We start from the raw sequence: 17,531 nt of genomic DNA on the forward strand, positions 1-17,531 counted from the left end.
TGTATTATTTATAACCTGTAATTATTTAAACTTGTATATAATTTTAATTTCAAAAACGATTTATAAATAAAAAAAATAACTCAGTGAAATCATATTAACATCAAATTGTCAATCCTATAACTGATTTTTAATTCAGGTTTTTGTTTTCTTTCTTCTATTTAAAGATTTTAACATACTTATAATTTCTTTTTATTGAATAAGTTTTATGAAATAGTATTACAAAAGCAAATAAGGATGTTCCATGAATGAATTCTTTAAGATTTCTTTAAAAATTCCTTTCAATAATGAAATCAAAATAGCATGTATGTTTATATTAACGTTAGAAATCGCAAATTAATATTTAAGCAAAGAAATAAAATAAAAACGCAATCATGATCCAACGAAACGTTATTAAGTATGACGGGATTAAAAACGTTGAAGCCAGTTTGATTACGGGTGGTTAGGAGCTTAAATTTCCTTGAAAACAGTTTTTCCCTGTCAGCTTTCAGGGCACAACCATAATTAGGATTGGCATTGAACCGTAAAATGAAATTTGAGCACACGTAGCCAGAAAGTAGTAAAATTTTCGATTAAATACGAATTCTATTTGGCAATAAATTTTGTTTGATAAATTTTGGCGTAGTTAATTCTGCTTCCAGTGGACAGGAAACAATTTAAACACGAACTGCTATTCAGCAGAAAGATGCCATTAAAATTTAAACACCCTAGCTATAATTCGAATTTTGACAAAATTTTATTTGACAATGAACTTCTATTTCTGACAACTTAAAATAAATTCTGCCTGTAGTGGTGAAAAAATGTTTGCAGCCTGTATTGCGTTTCAGCACAGAGCTCTCGATGAAATTTGAGCACAATAGCCAGCCAGAAAGTGGTCAAATTTTTTGATGATGATATAATATCGTATTATCCATAAATTCTGCTTTAACCATTAACAAAACGATAAAAACTTGTATTGTCATTAGGCACTCTAGATAATCAAAAAGTGGTCGAAAGTTCGTTTGAGGGTAAACTCTATTTGGTGGCAAAATTCAGACCTAATTTCAACCACCTGTGATTTCTGTGATTTTTATTGTAAGTAATATAAATTTTCCGAAATAAAATTAATTAATGGAACTGAATGAAGAAAAAGTATGCATAAAATTATTAAGAGATATATTTAAATATAAATGTTTCGCCAACAGTGTCAAAATTTTCTCTCTCAAATACCTGTAGCAAAGTTATAAGCCCAGCAATGAACAATAGTTACAATAAACTTTTTTTACGAAACTAAGAGATTGTCGATCCACAATTTTTCTCAATAACTTCCAAGAGTCGATTTTTCATTGACTAAATCAAGTTTTCAAGTTAAGTTTTAGGGATTTCGTCCCATTCATCCATGATAGCTAGCTCCGATTCGTATACAAAATCATATTGGAGCTTATTTGCATACACTTTTCTTGCTAAATAGCTCACAAGTTTTCCATAGAACTGCGTTAAGGACTGTGGTTTAGTCAGCTTAGACCTCGATTCTCTCTTTCTGAAGTTGATTGGGGCACAAAGCATAGAGCATTGCCTTGCTGAAATTTCCAGTCTAACCCTCCTATATGTGAACCAAAAAATAAGTAAGTAAAAATCAGTTGGTAAAGTAGTTGCGGATTACAACTAGAGTAAATTATCCAAAAAAAATTGTTGTTGGTTGCATTTACCATACGCAAAAGATCCTCATACCATCACCAAGTCTCCCACCATCTGCCTACCGATGAAATCATGAAGTTCTGTTCATAAATCATAGCTGTAGTAATCATTACTTTAGTGGCCATCCAAATTTAAACTTTTTTGTTCGGAAAAAATAATACTTTTCCAAGTAATATCCCAGGTCATGACATCCTTTGATCACTACTGCCTTTCTTCTTTATGATGTTTCCTGCTTTCTTTTTAAATTTTCGAAGCAATCGAAATTGATTCCAAAGTGTGCCATACTGTTGTATAGGAGATCATTCCTTTTGTCTGCTGGTTTATTTTGCGAAGAGACATGTTGTGCTTCTTTGCAAGTATGAAAATCTAACTATTTCCAGAGCTGATAACTTACACTTCTTACTAGATCTTTTCTATTTTCCATAAAAATCTGTTTTGTTTAAAATATCATGAACAACAGTTTTAGAATAATTAATTCATTTACATGTTTCATCCTCCAATTCTCCAAAGCAGATAATTCTTTTCAAATTTTTATTACGAAAGCAAATAAATTAAATTCTCATTTTCTTTATAATATTTTGGTTTGAGTTTTCTACGATGTAAAGTTGCAGTTTACATAATTTTGTTAATTTCGATTTTCAAAGAAAAAATAAAAGGATATTGAAAACTCAAATGATTTTGAAAAAGAAATAGGTGGTCTTATACTTATGCAACACCCAGATTTTTTTTAAAAAAATCTTTTGTCGTGTGAAACTAACTCGATTTTTCCACTTTTTTTTAAGTATTTGAAAGAATATAAATTTCTGTTGCTTCTTTAATTTAAAATTATTAATTTTATACAGTGTACCAGGAAAATAAGTGATATTCGGGTTGATCTAATAATTTTGTAACAGACTCGTGTTATTGATTTGCATTTTCATCAAACATGGAGTTCATTTAAGGACAATTCTCACCATATGCAAAACAAAATTACATACGAAAGAGAATTTGATTGGTCATTTTTCACGTTTGAAGCTTTTCACCATAAGGTTCTCATTCGCATGCAAACAATTCCCACTCAGTGTGAACAGTTCCTTGGAGACTGGAGTATTCCAGTAAGTCGAAAAGTGGTCAAAATTTCATTTGCAAAGGATATCCAACCTTACAGATACAAAAATCTTAAACTTCACAGTACGGCACAGTATTAAAACTGAGAATGATATGAAGAAAAAGGGGAACAATTTAGTTAAGCAAAATTAACTTGAATCTATTCCACTGGTAATTTTACAGCAGTACCTAATTTGCGATGTGGAATCATAAATACAGGGAACCCTGTATTTTGTACAAAATTAATTCGAACCTATTTCACTGAAGCTTTTTTTTTGTCCGCAATAAAAGTGGTAATAAAAGCAATAAAAAATTAAAAACAAAGGGAACGTTGTAATTTGGCCAGAATTAGTTTACGCCTATTCCACTAAAGGCTTTACCGCTGTATTAAACTCAGAAAATAACATCAAGAACAGGTGGAATACTGTTTCTACACTAAAATTAAATCACCATCTATTCCTCTGAAGAAATACATTTAAAAAAAATAAGTTTTTTTAACACCTTTTAATTTTCATCAGAACAATATTCTTTTATTGCCCATGAGCTGCACAATCAGTTTTCCCGATGAGCAGACCTAGTGCGTTCTCCAGAAGTGGTATCCACTCTTTCAGGATCACCACAATGGGTGAGATACCGTTGGCCGTGTTAATTTGGACGTCTAGTTTCTGCCACACTAGATGGCAGCACCGAGACTCTATTTTGGATGCTAAAGGCAATCAGAACAATATCAAACTGCAAATAATTGAAGTACTACTGTATACTACTGCATGAAGTACTACTGAAGTACTACTGCATACTACTTCTTTTTTGCTCATTGATAAAATTGGAAAAAATAAAGAATATTCGTTCCTATAACTCAAAATGAAACGAAATCTATTTTTTATAAGTTTCAAAATATCTGATACAATTTGCAATAAAATTAATCATCTTAATTCAATAATGTGAAATAATAATATAAAAAATGTATAGGAAGATTTAAAAAAATCAATCAAAAGTCAGTGCTCTAATTAAACGAACATATTTTTCTCTTTTTAAAAGAATGAATTTGCTCTTGAGGCAAGGTTAATGGCTATACTATTCCTTTCCACCAAAAACGCAATCAATAGCCCTACACCCCATAAATAACCATTATTGATAGAAATTCCATAATACGTTATAATTATGGCCATGCTACCTTTGACATTAGAAGTAAGCCCTAAGGAAATAAATCTGCTCAACTTTTCTCCAGAGATTGACTAAAAGGTAAAGACGTTTCACGCCCGAATCGATCTCCATCAACTTTTATGGAACTACGAAAATAATATCTACCCTATATATTGTAGATAGCCCATTGATGAATTAAGTAATAATATAAAATCAAAATTTTTTTAACCAAGAAATCTTTTTTCTTTCCTTCGGTGCCTTAACTATTACTTCGACTTATAATAAATAGTCCTGCAGTTTTTAATAATGAAATGGAATCAGGAATTTACAATTTTATTTTTAACATTTTTTAAACTGTTTGCCAAAATTTAAGACAATTATTATTTTTAGTAATAGTTTCGATTTATCTACTACAGCTCTGCTATTTGTCTGGAATTTATGAGTCACCACACGTTTTTTTTATGTTCCATCTTTTATATATATGCTATCTCTGAAGTCCAATCTAATTTCGATGTTTCACAGATATGAAATATAAGTTTTTGGAATTTTGTATCTCATACTTATTACACTAAAACGTTATTTAGTCTGCTTATCTCAGTATGCAATACAATCATATTTTCATTAAGTAAAATGGGGTTCGAACACTCTGAATAAATTTTCATCTGATATTCTATTTTCCTCATTGAATTTGCAATATTTAATGTAGACATACATACTTAACATATATGAGCAAGACTACGAAGTCGATCCTCTGAGATTTCTTTCTTTTACTTTTTTAAAATCTCAGAATCCAACAATTCCAATGGGCTCTCAATTCTAAACCGAACAGAAACATATACATGTAATTACAGTTTTTATATCATAAATGCATTTTATGCATATTTAATATATTTGTTACTTTTTTTTAAATTTGAGAAGTACAGGACAGTGGAAACTCCTCATGTTTTGAGAGAATGAAAGAAATATGGCGTCAACGCTGGGATTCGAACCCCAGTTCAACCAGTTATTATATTAACAAATTAGCGCTCTCGTCTAAAGTATGTACCTAGCTGCAAGGAACTAAGTGACTTTCCGTATGGATTGTAGCAAACATATTATCATCAGTTAGTTTTAAAATTTAACAAAATGTTCAAACTCAGTATTTTCTCATTGTTTTTTTTTTTTTTTTTTAAAAATAACGTTTATGAATGTTTTGCAATCCTTCAGATACTTTCATTGATTTGTGTTGAATCAATACTGCGTAAGTTGAGCAGAAAAATGTCAAAGCTTGTTTGGTTGCTGGAAAAAATTCAGAATCGTTACTAATAATCGAGTTACAAAGTTTTTTTTTTCTTCCTGGCAATGGAAAAGATTTTGACATTTTTATTACAGCTTTCTCAAATATTAGTTTTGATTTCGGTAGAGTTTTTGTTTTTCCTTGTTTTAACATTAATAGATGACTCAATAAGCATAATTTTTGACTTCATTTTTATCAAAGATTTCAAAAATATATAATAGGGCAGTCATTACGAGACACCCTGCTTAGTCAATTTTAGTACTGGGCTATTTAGACTTCATTTAAACTTCCTCCTTTCCCAAATTAATTTTCTTGTATTGACTGTAATCATCTTAATAAGTTTCAATTCATTTCCTCCCAATACCGTGTTTCATGCTCCTTTAACTCTTCATGTACCTTTAAGTCCCACTTATACTATTTCCAAATAGTTTGAAACGGAAACAATAACCCATCGGAACTTGCTGCCCTTGCAATATGACTCTCCGTTAATCATTAATAGTTGACAACGCACGATCATTTGAAACTGAACATTACCTATTAAACTATTTGGTTGATATTTCGTTCAAGATCGCCATTTTATGAATCTTCGATTTGATTCTTCAATTCTCAGCTCTCTGCCCCGATCAATTTTGCACGTAAGTCCTTCATATTTTTTATTAATCCATTAACATTTTCAATTAGTTATTCATTAAAACGTTTAACTTTAATTGAAATTTTATAATATGGTTTAAGTACTAAATTAAAAATTTTATGAAAAATTGGAAAATAATATTTCATAATAAAGAAATATCTGTCAGTGGGTAAGTTAGACATTATATAATAGTATGAAATGTTTTGCACATTTTTGAATTTTTCTTTATCTTTTTCAAAGGTCACATTAAATTTAAATGATTATTTTCCAAACTTGTCAATATTTTCTTCAAAGGTTTAATATTTTTTTCGTCCTGACATTTACACCCGTTTCCATCTAAATCTGTTTTTCATTTTCTGTTACAGTTTACAGCTATTTCCATCGGTAATCAAACAGGTTTTGATGTCTTGACTTGATATGTTGTTTAGCGAAGTGCCTGCCCGCGAAGCGTGCATCTTACTTCTTCATCAATATAATTTACCCTAGGGCGAATTTTGCAGGTTTTGATGTTTACTGTTCCTTCAACTCAATATTGATTCATTTGATAGAATTTGGTGGTATTTTATTTTTTAGCTTAAATGTTAATTTTTACATTTAATATTTAGGACTTTTGACGTAATTTTTGACAAGTAATCTAAAAATATATGCTAAGGGTGGTTTTGCAGTCTTTTGAAAATTCATTTTTAAAATTAAACCAGAACATTACAGAACATGAAATTGGTTTAATTATTTTTAACAGTTTTGCTTAATTATTTTTTTTATCTCTTTGCTTATTTAATGCTACATAACAAATGCTAATTTAAACATTTTTTTATGAGTTGAAATTAATTTTTAAACGCTTTATTGAAAATAAGAACTCGCTTTTGTACAGAAAGGGAAAAAACATCTCTCCAAGTAACGCGTTGTTTAAATAAATATTTATTGCAATTTAAGAAACATTATAAACAGAAATTGTATTAATTAGTAATGGCATTACTTTTTGTGGCGAATGGAAAAAGTTATTTCTTCAAAAAAATTTTCTTTTAAATGGCGTTTCACTACTGCTTCTAAACTCTCAGTTAATTAAAACAAAAGAATTGCGCAAATTTCTTCTTTTAAAGAAGATTCATGCTTTTATTACAATTGAACGATCTTTTTAATTCGCTCGTAACAATTATTTAGCAAAATTTCATTTGATAATTTAACTTAAAATTTTATAGGAAAATCTACTAAAATAAAATTTTACTGCTAAAATCTATTGTATATCTATAATAAATCTATGTAACCCTGGAAAATGAACTGAATTTACTTAGTCCCATTGACTACAACTATGCTTCAATTATATTAAAAAACGAAAGTTTAAATACCTCTTAAAATGCTAATATCGTATGTTACAGCAATATCAAGTCAAATATCAGGTCAAAGAATAAGAAAATAATCAAGCTTTTTTTTTCCTTTTTCTTTTCCTTTTCTTCAGTTTGCAACGAATAAATTCAAACTTATTGAACTTACTCTTGTAGAATTTCGTATTCCTCTTTTTCCATTCTAACAGCAATCGATACCAAACAGATGATTGAAATATGCGTACTAAAGGAAATAAATTGACACAAGCTTTTTATTATTTAAAATATTTGTTTTGAAAACTAAGCAATTTGGATAAATAATAAATGAATGAATAAAATACATAATTTCATCATTAAAATAAACAAATAAACGTAATTCATACTTTAAAGATAATGATTTTTTTTTTCAAATTCTGGGCGTAACGTTCGCCAAAAAAAGTGCTTGAATATAAGCAGTCAATTATTAATAACTTGATTTACAAACAAACATGAAGTTATTTGTTCCACCAAGGTTTTTAATTTCTGTTATCCACCATTAATTTCTGATACAAAAATAAATAAATAAATAAATAAACATAATTCATAATTTAAATATCATTCATAATGATTATTTTTTGAAAATTTAGTGTGTAGCTTTTGAGAAAAAAGTACTTGAACATAAATAGTCCATTATAAATTAATTTTTAAATATTGATCGATAAACAAGCATGAAGATGTTTGTTCACTAAGGCCTTTGACTTCTGTTACCTACCATACCTAATATAAGTGTCAAACATCAGCATAATATATTATTTAAAATTAAAATAAACTTTCTTGATCCAAATTCTTTTCTTTTTTTAAAAAAAATTATTGTTTTGTGTTCTTTTTGCTGAATTATGTCAGTTTACTTTTATACAAATGTGAAATTTTGTATAAAACTTTGTATAAAAATACAAATGTGAAATTTTGATCTGTACTTTAAGATTTTAACCATTGTATGCAGTACATTTTTCAGTGACTAAAGACGCGCAAGTTTGATGTTTGAGTAATGCCGAAGAGTCGGACAGTTTTCATCTATGTACCCGCAGCATTTAATTTTAAAACAAGAATGCGAGATTGCTATGTTTTATAATCGAGCTAAGCAAACTCGGGTCACCTGGGAACTGTGAAAGCTGTTCCTGGATTTCGCGAAAGATAGCTAGCAAGAGGTCGTAGACAGCAAGTAGTTTAATAATTTACTAAATTACAAGTAACAAAAATTGTCAAAATTATATGATAAAATAACGTAGGTAAGAAAATCTTCTTTTTTTTTTCATTGCTTGGTCAAATTTACGTGATAAATATTGTTTTTTTTTCTTTTCTTTTTTTTTTTTTTTTTTTAATGTTTAACGTTTTTAATGTTGGAGCTTAGATAACTTGGTAATTTACCAGAAAGCTTCCGGCTCATCCTTTCACCGATTAATATGAGTTGTTTCGGCATTAAGATTTTCCAACCTTAAACTGAGCCAGGCTTAAATTGAACTTGAATATTAAATTAAAAAGGCGATAAAAATAAAATGAATATGTTGCTATCTTTTGAGTCACATTTTGAATATTTATTAGTTTCAACATCGTGGTATCTCTATTTTTGTATGAAATTATTCTAATTTCACTTATTCTAAATGTTGAAATAGTCAGAAAAACATCTGTAGTCTGTAAAGGAGTACCTCTACAATAGATAGGCTTAGCATTGCTTACAAAGCGAAAATTTAAATTTTCAGTATCAAGATGAGTTTTTTTTTCCTCTTTTTTTTGTAAAAAAGGAAAACGATAGGTGAGATATTTTATTCCAGTTATTTTTTATTTTACTTAGTGATAACAAATTTTAGCTCTAACTATTTCACATTGGAGAGAGAGACTTTTTTCCGAAATTATTATGAGTGCAAACTAAGTAAACAGGCATTTTTTTTAAAATTTTAATATGATTTTATTCTCACATAAAAATAATTATTTGTATTTAGTAGAATAAGTTTGACTTACTCTTTTCTTCTTATACGTATAAACCCGAATTTTTAGCAACGAAAAAAAAGTCAAATATATGAAATAAAATTTTACTTTTTAATTAAAAATAACCTGAAGAAACAATAAATTTTTAAAAATTAATCCTCTTTGCATCATTGCTTAAATGCCCTAATCTCAATTCGCAATCGCAACGCTCGAGTACGCCGTCTAGCGGGAGCCTGTAAATATCAGGCATTAATTTATCACGTTTTCATTTAGTTCCATCAAAATTGTTGACAGAATCAGACGCCATTTTTTAGCAGCAAATAAGAAACAAAATTTACCTAAGGAAAAGGCCGAAGAACTTGAAAAAAATCTCCAAAATATTAGTAAATCTTTCAAGAACAGAACACGCCAAACATTTGAAGAAAAAATTCCTCAATAATTTTTAATTTCTATTATCAACAAACTTGCAACTGATGACTTCCGATTTCGGATACTGTTACAGATGTGTGTATTAAGGTAAAATGCATTTCTTCTGTCTTCAATTCATTACGAATTAAAGTGAAGTCAACATTGCTTTCGTCATTCCAGTGAATAAATATGAATTCAGAACATACAGAATTGTAATAGTTATAGCATGTTCTTCTTCGTTATAGAATAGTATATATTTCTGTATCCATATAATTCGGAAAACAACAATAAAAAATTATCCAAGTTACTTGAAATAGTGCCATTTGTGCTGATTCTTAATTAATTTTAATCGTTTTCTTGGTAAGTATTTTTCAGTTTTGAAAGAATAAGTTCAACTAGAATTCAGCTATTCTGTTTTTAGCTACATATTCAAATTCATCAATTGGGTATACTATAGTCTACGTCACAGGTTGTGTTATTCATACTAAATTTAACCCATGAACGGCATTTTCTGCGAGCCTAACTTCAAGCCACAAATAAACAAACGAAGTGTTTGATCGTTTAAATAGCTGCTCGCCAGATTTTATTGCATTATAAAGAAAAGTAATTGATATTCGATTTTTGATTAATAATTAATTTATGTGGATAGTGGTATTTATGTGGATAGTGGCACAGAATTTAGCATTGCGTCATGGTAAATGTTATTCCTACTAAGTGGAAGTAGTTTTGGGTTTTTTTTATATTATACCCTATTATAAAATTTTGCTGTGTAGTATGTTATCTAAAACTAATGAAGGGATAAACTATGTATCTATTATTTGAGAATAAAGTTTTCAAACAAGGAACTTATCATTTTGGACTTCTCCGGGAATTATAAATCAGGTAAGTGCAATGATTTTTACAATAAAAAATTCGCTTGTAAATATTTTTTTTTTTCATTTGATGATGGTTCTCTACAGAATGGTTTTTTACGTCTGATTAAGAACTATAAGAATAATAAAAAAAGAAACAATATGAAAGTTTTTATTTCAATGTAAAGAATTCTTAAAATCGTTTTTTTTATCCAAAGAATTCTTTATTTTCCGTTCTTTAGTTTATAATTTTTTGATAAAAATTGTTCTCAAAATACTTTTTTTGAAAAATTAAATGGTATAACATTATGTGTTTATGTATACTTCTTGTATATTCCATTGTTTGAAGTAAAATGATTCAGAAAAGTATAGAATAAAAATTCGGTACTTACGTATTAATGCCACCGCCGCTACTGATTTGGCGGTTTTTAAGTGCCGCCTATCTACACTTAAAATTTTTGCGACAATTCATAAAATAAAACACTTTATTTAAAATCAAAATAGTCAATCGGATTTTGTTGGAAAATGAACCGAGATAGAGAGTTTACCATAGATTCAAAACAATCATATCGCCATATGAACTCTGATAAATAAGATTCCAAATGAAATAACATTTCCAAAACGTACGATTACCAAGATAAAGTTTCTTGTTGTGGAAATTGGTACATTTTCGTTTTTTCGGTAAAATATTTCCCTGCTGAAAAAATAAAATTGCATCTTGTTTTGTTTTCGGCATATCCCAAAGACGAATTTTCGTAGCACTAAAAATGGCGACAAAAAAGAATTGTTTTTTTTTGTTTTTGTTTCGTCAGCATTCTTTATTTTACGTTTCTTAGTTTCTAAATAATGATTTTTATTGAAACTTGAAATTTTTTGATAAAAATTGCTGTCAAAAAACTTTGTTTACAAAATTAAATTTCATAAAATTATGAGGCTTATGTATACTTTTTGTTCATTTTAATTTTTGAAGTAATATGATTCTTAAAACTATGGAATGTAAAGTTTAAATAAGCCTTTCATGTTATATCATTAAATTTAGTAAAACTATTTCTCGGGCATTAGGTTTTAACTCTTATAAGAATATACATATTTTTTTCTGTTAATGTACAAATATTTTTCCGATGTGCTTTGGATATTCCTTCTCTAATAGAAAGAGATACCATTTTGTTTTCGTTTGCATAAGAAAGAATATCAAGCATTTTTCTTTTTTAAATTTAATTAGCCACAATAAAGAAGGAACGTTGCAATGCTACGTGCTACATTAACGACGTCTCTAGAGAAATTGAATGACTGTTCATATGGAAATCGCAGGTATTAGTCTCATACAACAACGACCCCTATAGTTCGTTGCGATCGCGAATTTCGCGATTGCAACGCTCGAGTACGCCATCTAGCGGGAGACTTGAAATATCGGACATTAGTTCCCACAAAACCATTGGCAACGACGGACGCCATTTTATTAGCAGCAAATAAGAAGCAAAATTTCCCTAAGGAAAAGGTAGAACTTCTTGAAAAAACTAACCAGAACATGCCAAACATTGAAGCAGAACACGCCAAGCATTTGAAAAACAATTTCTCAATAATTTTTACCTTTCTATTACCAACAACATAACTTCCGATTTCGCTATCGCATACTATTACAGATGTGTGTATTACGGTAAAATAATTTTTTCTGTCTTCAATTCATTACAAATTAAAGTGAAGTCAGCATTGCTTTCGTCATTCCAATGAATAAATAAGAATTCAGAATTTGCACTGAACTGTATAATAGTTATAGAATATTGTTCCTCTTTATAGAATAGTATATATTTCTGTATCTATATTATTCGTAAAACAACAATAAAGAATCATCCGAACTACTTGAAATAGATTCATTTGTGCTGATTATTAATAAATTTGTATCGTTTTCTTGGTAAGTTTTTTTTTTGTTTTGAAGGAATAATTTCAACTAGAATTCAGCTATTCTGTTTTTAAGCTACATATTCAAATCCATATCGAGATCTTACATTTATAAAATTTTGATGTGTGGTACGTTATCTAAAAGTAATGAATCTATGCATATATTATTTGAAAATAAAATTTTCAAACGAAGTACATTTCATTTGGAATTCTGCAGATTTATAAAACAGGTGAGTGTCATGATTTTTATAATAAAGAATTTGCTTGTATAAAAATTTTTTTTTTCTTATTTGATAATAGTTCTCTACAGAATGGTTTTTACGTCTGATTAAGAACTATAAGAATAATAAAAAAAGAAACAATATGAAAGTTCTTATTTCAATGTAAAGAATTCTTAAAATAGTTTTTAATCCTAAGAATTCTTTATTTCCGTTTTTTAGTTTATAATTTTTTGATAAAAATTGCTGTCTAAATGCTTTTTTTTTTGAAAAATTAAATGGTATAACATTATGTGTTTCTTTTTGTATATTCTTGTACTTCTTGTATATTCTAATGTTAGAAGTAATATGATTCAGAAAAGTATGGAATAAAAATTTGGTACTTACGTATTAACACCACCGCCGCTACAGATTTGGCAGTTTTTAAGTGCCACCAATCTACACTTAAAATTTTTGCGACAAATCATAAAATAATACACTTTATTTAAAATCAAAGTAGTCAATCGCATTTCGGTGGAAAATGAGACGATATAGAGTTTAGCATAGATTCAAAACAATCATATCGCCATATGAACTCTGATAAATAAGATTCCAAATGAAATAACATTTACAAAACGTACGTCTACCAAGATAAAGTTTCATGTTGTGGGAATTGGTACATTTTCGTTTTTTCGGTAAAATATTTTCCTCCTGAAAAAATAAAATTGAATCTTGTTTTGCTTTTGGCAAATCCCAAAGACGAATTTTCGTAGCACTAAAAATGGCGACAAAAAAGAATTTTTTTATTTTTGTTTTTGTTTCATCAGCATCCTTTATTTTACGTTTCTTAGTTTCTAAATAATGGTTTTTATTGAAACTTGAAATTTTTTGATAAAAATTGTTGTCAAAAAACTTTTTTTACAAAATTAAATTTTATAAAATTATGAGGTTTATGTATACTTTTTGTTCATTTTAATTTTTGAAGTAATATGATTCTTAAAACTATAGAATCTAAAGTTTAAATTGGCATTTCATGTTATATCATTAAATTTAGTAAAACTATTTCTCGGACATTAGGTTTCAACTCTTATAAGAATATACATATTTTTTTCTGTTAATGTACAAATATTTTTCCGATGTGCTTTGGATATTCCTTCTCTAATAAAAAGAGATACCATTTTGTTTTCGTTTGCATAAGAAAGAATATCAAGCATTTTTCTTTTTTAAATTTAATTAGCCACAATAAAGAAGGAACGTTGCAATGCTACGTGCTGCATTAAAAACGTCTCTAGAGTAACTGAATCACTGTTCATATAGAAATCGCAGGTATCCGTCTCATACAACAACGCCCCCTATAGTTCGTTGCGATCGCGAATAGCAGTGGTCGCCTTAAAAATTCATGCGCACTGTGTTTTGGCGATCGAAATGGGCTGCAGGTGGCGTAGAGCAGAACTCTTTTCCTATGGCAACACTTCACATGCTTTCCCCATTAGTGTGTGGAAAGTCATAGAGGAAGGAAATACGTTAGTTTCTCTCTTGATTTTCATATAGATTGAAATCTTTTAAATTGAAAAACTTTATGGAACTGAAAACTACATTAAACATAGTTCTAAAGAAAAGTATTATGGAAATTTTAAAAAATATTCTTATTAAGGTATCCGTACACGTTGAAGAAGTGAATTTTAGCCAAAAATGACAAATTTTTTTTATTTTATATTACGAACCTCCGTTTATTCTAGTTTTCAAAACAGTTTAAATTTTAACTGTGCGTCAATTAGAACAAAAGTTATGATTAAAAGAATATAAGTCGATGACTAAAAAATGAAACCGGAAATAGCATTCCGAAACCGGAAGTGGGTCAAAAACAGTTATATTTATCTTTATTTTGGGATAATTATCTTTCTTTGACTTAAATAATTATTATTTTAATGTTGCTAGAAACGAACCTCTCAATTTATCATTTATATTAGTAGCTTTAATGGCATTATTTGGAAATTTGTCCCTAAGGAGGTGTTCGTTGAATTGCAAACATTACAATTTGGTGTGTATTTGGCTGTTATTCAGTTTAATAAAGGTTTTCTGGGACTGAAAAGCATACTCGACATAGTTGGAGTCAGCCGTGGCAATAAAACTTTAAAAGGTTTCAGAGAACTTGATTTTGAGCGTGTGTATGAGTCTCAACGCCATTCATTAACTAATGTAAAAATTGTCAGAAAAAAAAATAGGGTTGCAAAAAAACAAAAAATTTTTAAAATTGAGAAAAAGGAAGGTATCACATACAAATCGGGAGAATTTTAGAAGTATTGAAGCATTTTTAAAATAGAAATGATATAATTTATACTTTAAATGCCTTTTTCTCAGAATGTAATTTCACGCAAAAATAGTAACTTTCAAAATTCATTATTAAAAAAGTTGTTGATATATTTCAATAAAAATTTGTATGTGTATTATGTATAATGTTTTCTAGTGCTTGTGCTACAATTGATTAAAAATACTTAATAGTTTTTTATTATTGGCCTAAAATGTGAAATACGACGTAAAAAATTTGACAAAAATCTCATAAAAAGTTTTCAATTCTCTATAAAAAATTTAATTTTCCAAATATTTTTATGATTGTAGTCAAATCACTAGACAAAATTCAGCTCTTTATTTTGATAATAACACTTTTTTGATACAATAATTTTGGTGAAGTATATCCTTTCACAAGTTTTATGAAAAAAAACATCATTTTTTTCTTGTTATTTAGCTTTTAAAAACAAAATATAATATAAATGTCTAATTTCTCTTATTTAATATTAGTTTTTACATATAATAAATATAAAAACATAATTAAAGTGTTCTGAAACTTAATATTTTTAAAAAAATCCTCCGAACGTGTTCGGATACCTTAAATAAAAAGGAAAAATGTTAAGAAAAGGGAAAATATCGTAGTATTTCCTATACAACTGAAAAGAGGAGGAGAGGGAAGGGAGAAGGGCTAAAGGCATGAAACCGGTCTGTCCCCAGATGGCGTATTCGAGTGTTGCGATCGTGAATTATTAATCTTGATTATTGAAGTTGAAAAGTGAGGCCGCCATACAATATGGGTAATAAAATATAATAAAATAAAATAACGCAAAACAGAAATTGAGGCCCTTCTTTCTTCCAAGGCTCTCCACACGCGGAAAGCATGCGAAGAGAGTTCGCCAATAGGGATTGTTCTCACTTCTCACGCACCTGCGATATTCGCCGGGTTCTCATTTCTCTCGTTAGCAGAGAAAATGGCCTTCAAAAATGTAAGCTACTCCAAATTTCCAAATTTTCAGCTACTAAATTCGAGAAGGATTTGCGAAATTTTAAGAAAATGAAATTATATTCCGAACACTAGATCATAATAGAATTTAAATCTTTTCTTTATTGCATTATCATATTTACTGCAATAAAAAAGCTATATGCAAAAATATATTTACGTTTTTGATTTCGACCAATCAAATCCGAGCATTTAGAAAGATTATAAATCTGGGTTGCCAGCACAAAAATTGTGTCCCTAGATTTAGTTTAAAGTTTTCTCGCCAATTTGTTTTCTAAGTGTGAAATATTCTTATGGCCTCATTTTGGGTCTGCGAGGTGTTTCATCACTGTAAACTTTTAAAAAAAATCTCGAAGCTTTAGCAAGAATTTATGAAATTTGAATCAATAAGAGTGCAAATCTTTAATATAAACTAATACCAATAATAATCGCACACAACTTATCTTATAAGGGATTTGGGTTTTTTGGCAACATATTTCAGCTTTCTAAGATCAACATTGGCAGCATTGTTGCTATTGTTCAAGCATTTGGCAACCCTTTTGCTGGTTTTGGCAGCTGACTTCACTACTTCACTATTTCCCTTTGGTCACGTTTGTTGGTTATTGGTGCGGGTCCAGAGATTTTAGTTGGAAAATTTGCTAATTACAAAATGTTTCCTTAACCGGATTACTGACTCCTTCTTTCTTAAGCATATTTTCATAATTTTAAAGCTGCTGTCGTAATTAGTTAGGGGTAAGTATAATTTTACTCTTTCTGCTATTCTAATAATTTATTTCATTGTGAAACTAAACTGGATCAAATTTAATGAATGTCTACTTTTTGTTGAAATAACATTATCTGACGCCTCTGATGAAAAATTTATTGCGAATATTCTAGCATTAACATCGTTTGTTTGTGTTTATTCAATGGAACTTCCTTGCGATGTTTTAATATTCAATGCTCAATTACTTTCTTTTTATTGTATTTGGCGAACCCTTATAGAATTTCACAATCGAAGAACAAGTTTGATTTATATTGCTAGAATAGAAAACTAAGTTCCCACCTTGTTAACATTTCTACCAAACCCTTCCTTAAAAAAAGTACAAAAGCTGATAACAGTTAAATATATTATCTTCCAAGTACTATATTCTATTACTATTCTGAGTTCTACAATTCCAAATAGCAAGGGTGCACATGTCACCCTGGTTCAGCCCTGGGGAAATTTTGTTTAAATTATTGCTATAATTTTTTTTTATTGTGAAAAATGTCACTACTGAATTATGGAATGGACCTGCAATTTTTAAAGCTTCAAACCTGTAGATTCCTTAAACTAATATTTCTATGCTGAAGGCTATTTTATTATGTTTTCATACAGTGTGGAACTATTACATGGGTGCCACTCTTAAACCCTGGGGGCTGAAATCAGTCTTAAGAGAAAATTAGTAGATTGAAATTCATAAAATCCTTCATTTGTTTTTAATATTAAAATTTGTTTTTCCTTAAATATGTTACAAATATTTCTGTTAAATAAAAATTACGTTTGATTGTAAACATTGTTAATTTTCATAACTATTGCAAAATGATCAAGTAATGATCCAGCTCTGTAATGAATGAATAAGATTGAACTTTGGCGCCTACATGCTTAAACAAAATTTGAACTATTGTTGTATCTAAATTTTGTTTTTCCCCAACGTTTTGAAATGCTGGACAATGTTAAATAGACTTTTATTTTATAGAAATAGGACGGACAAAAACTAAATGGTATAGTAATAAAATAAGTATAGATTTTTTATCTGGTGGTTTATTATTCA

At 28.8% G+C, this 17,531-nt stretch overlaps 1 protein-coding gene across 2 annotated transcripts in view; it reads left to right on the forward strand.

Moving 5' to 3' along the window:
- The first annotated feature begins 15,972 nt into the window (after positions 1–15,972).
- LOC107450426 (uncharacterized) overlaps positions 15,973–17,531 on the forward strand; it is a 32,404-nt gene continuing 30,845 nt past the window's right edge. The window contains exon 1 of one of the 2 annotated variants that reach the window (XM_087157215.1): positions 15,973–16,473. The gene's annotated coding sequence lies outside the window, so the exon portion shown is untranslated. The remainder of the gene's footprint in view (positions 16,474–17,531) is intronic. The other variant, XM_087157216.1, reaches the window with a different exon arrangement.

This window comes from Parasteatoda tepidariorum, chromosome 2 (genome assembly GCF_982258835.1).
Source record: "Parasteatoda tepidariorum strain Cologne lab strain chromosome 2, Ptep-v5.0, whole genome shotgun sequence".
Taxonomy (NCBI): Eukaryota; Metazoa; Arthropoda; class Arachnida; order Araneae; family Theridiidae; genus Parasteatoda; species Parasteatoda tepidariorum.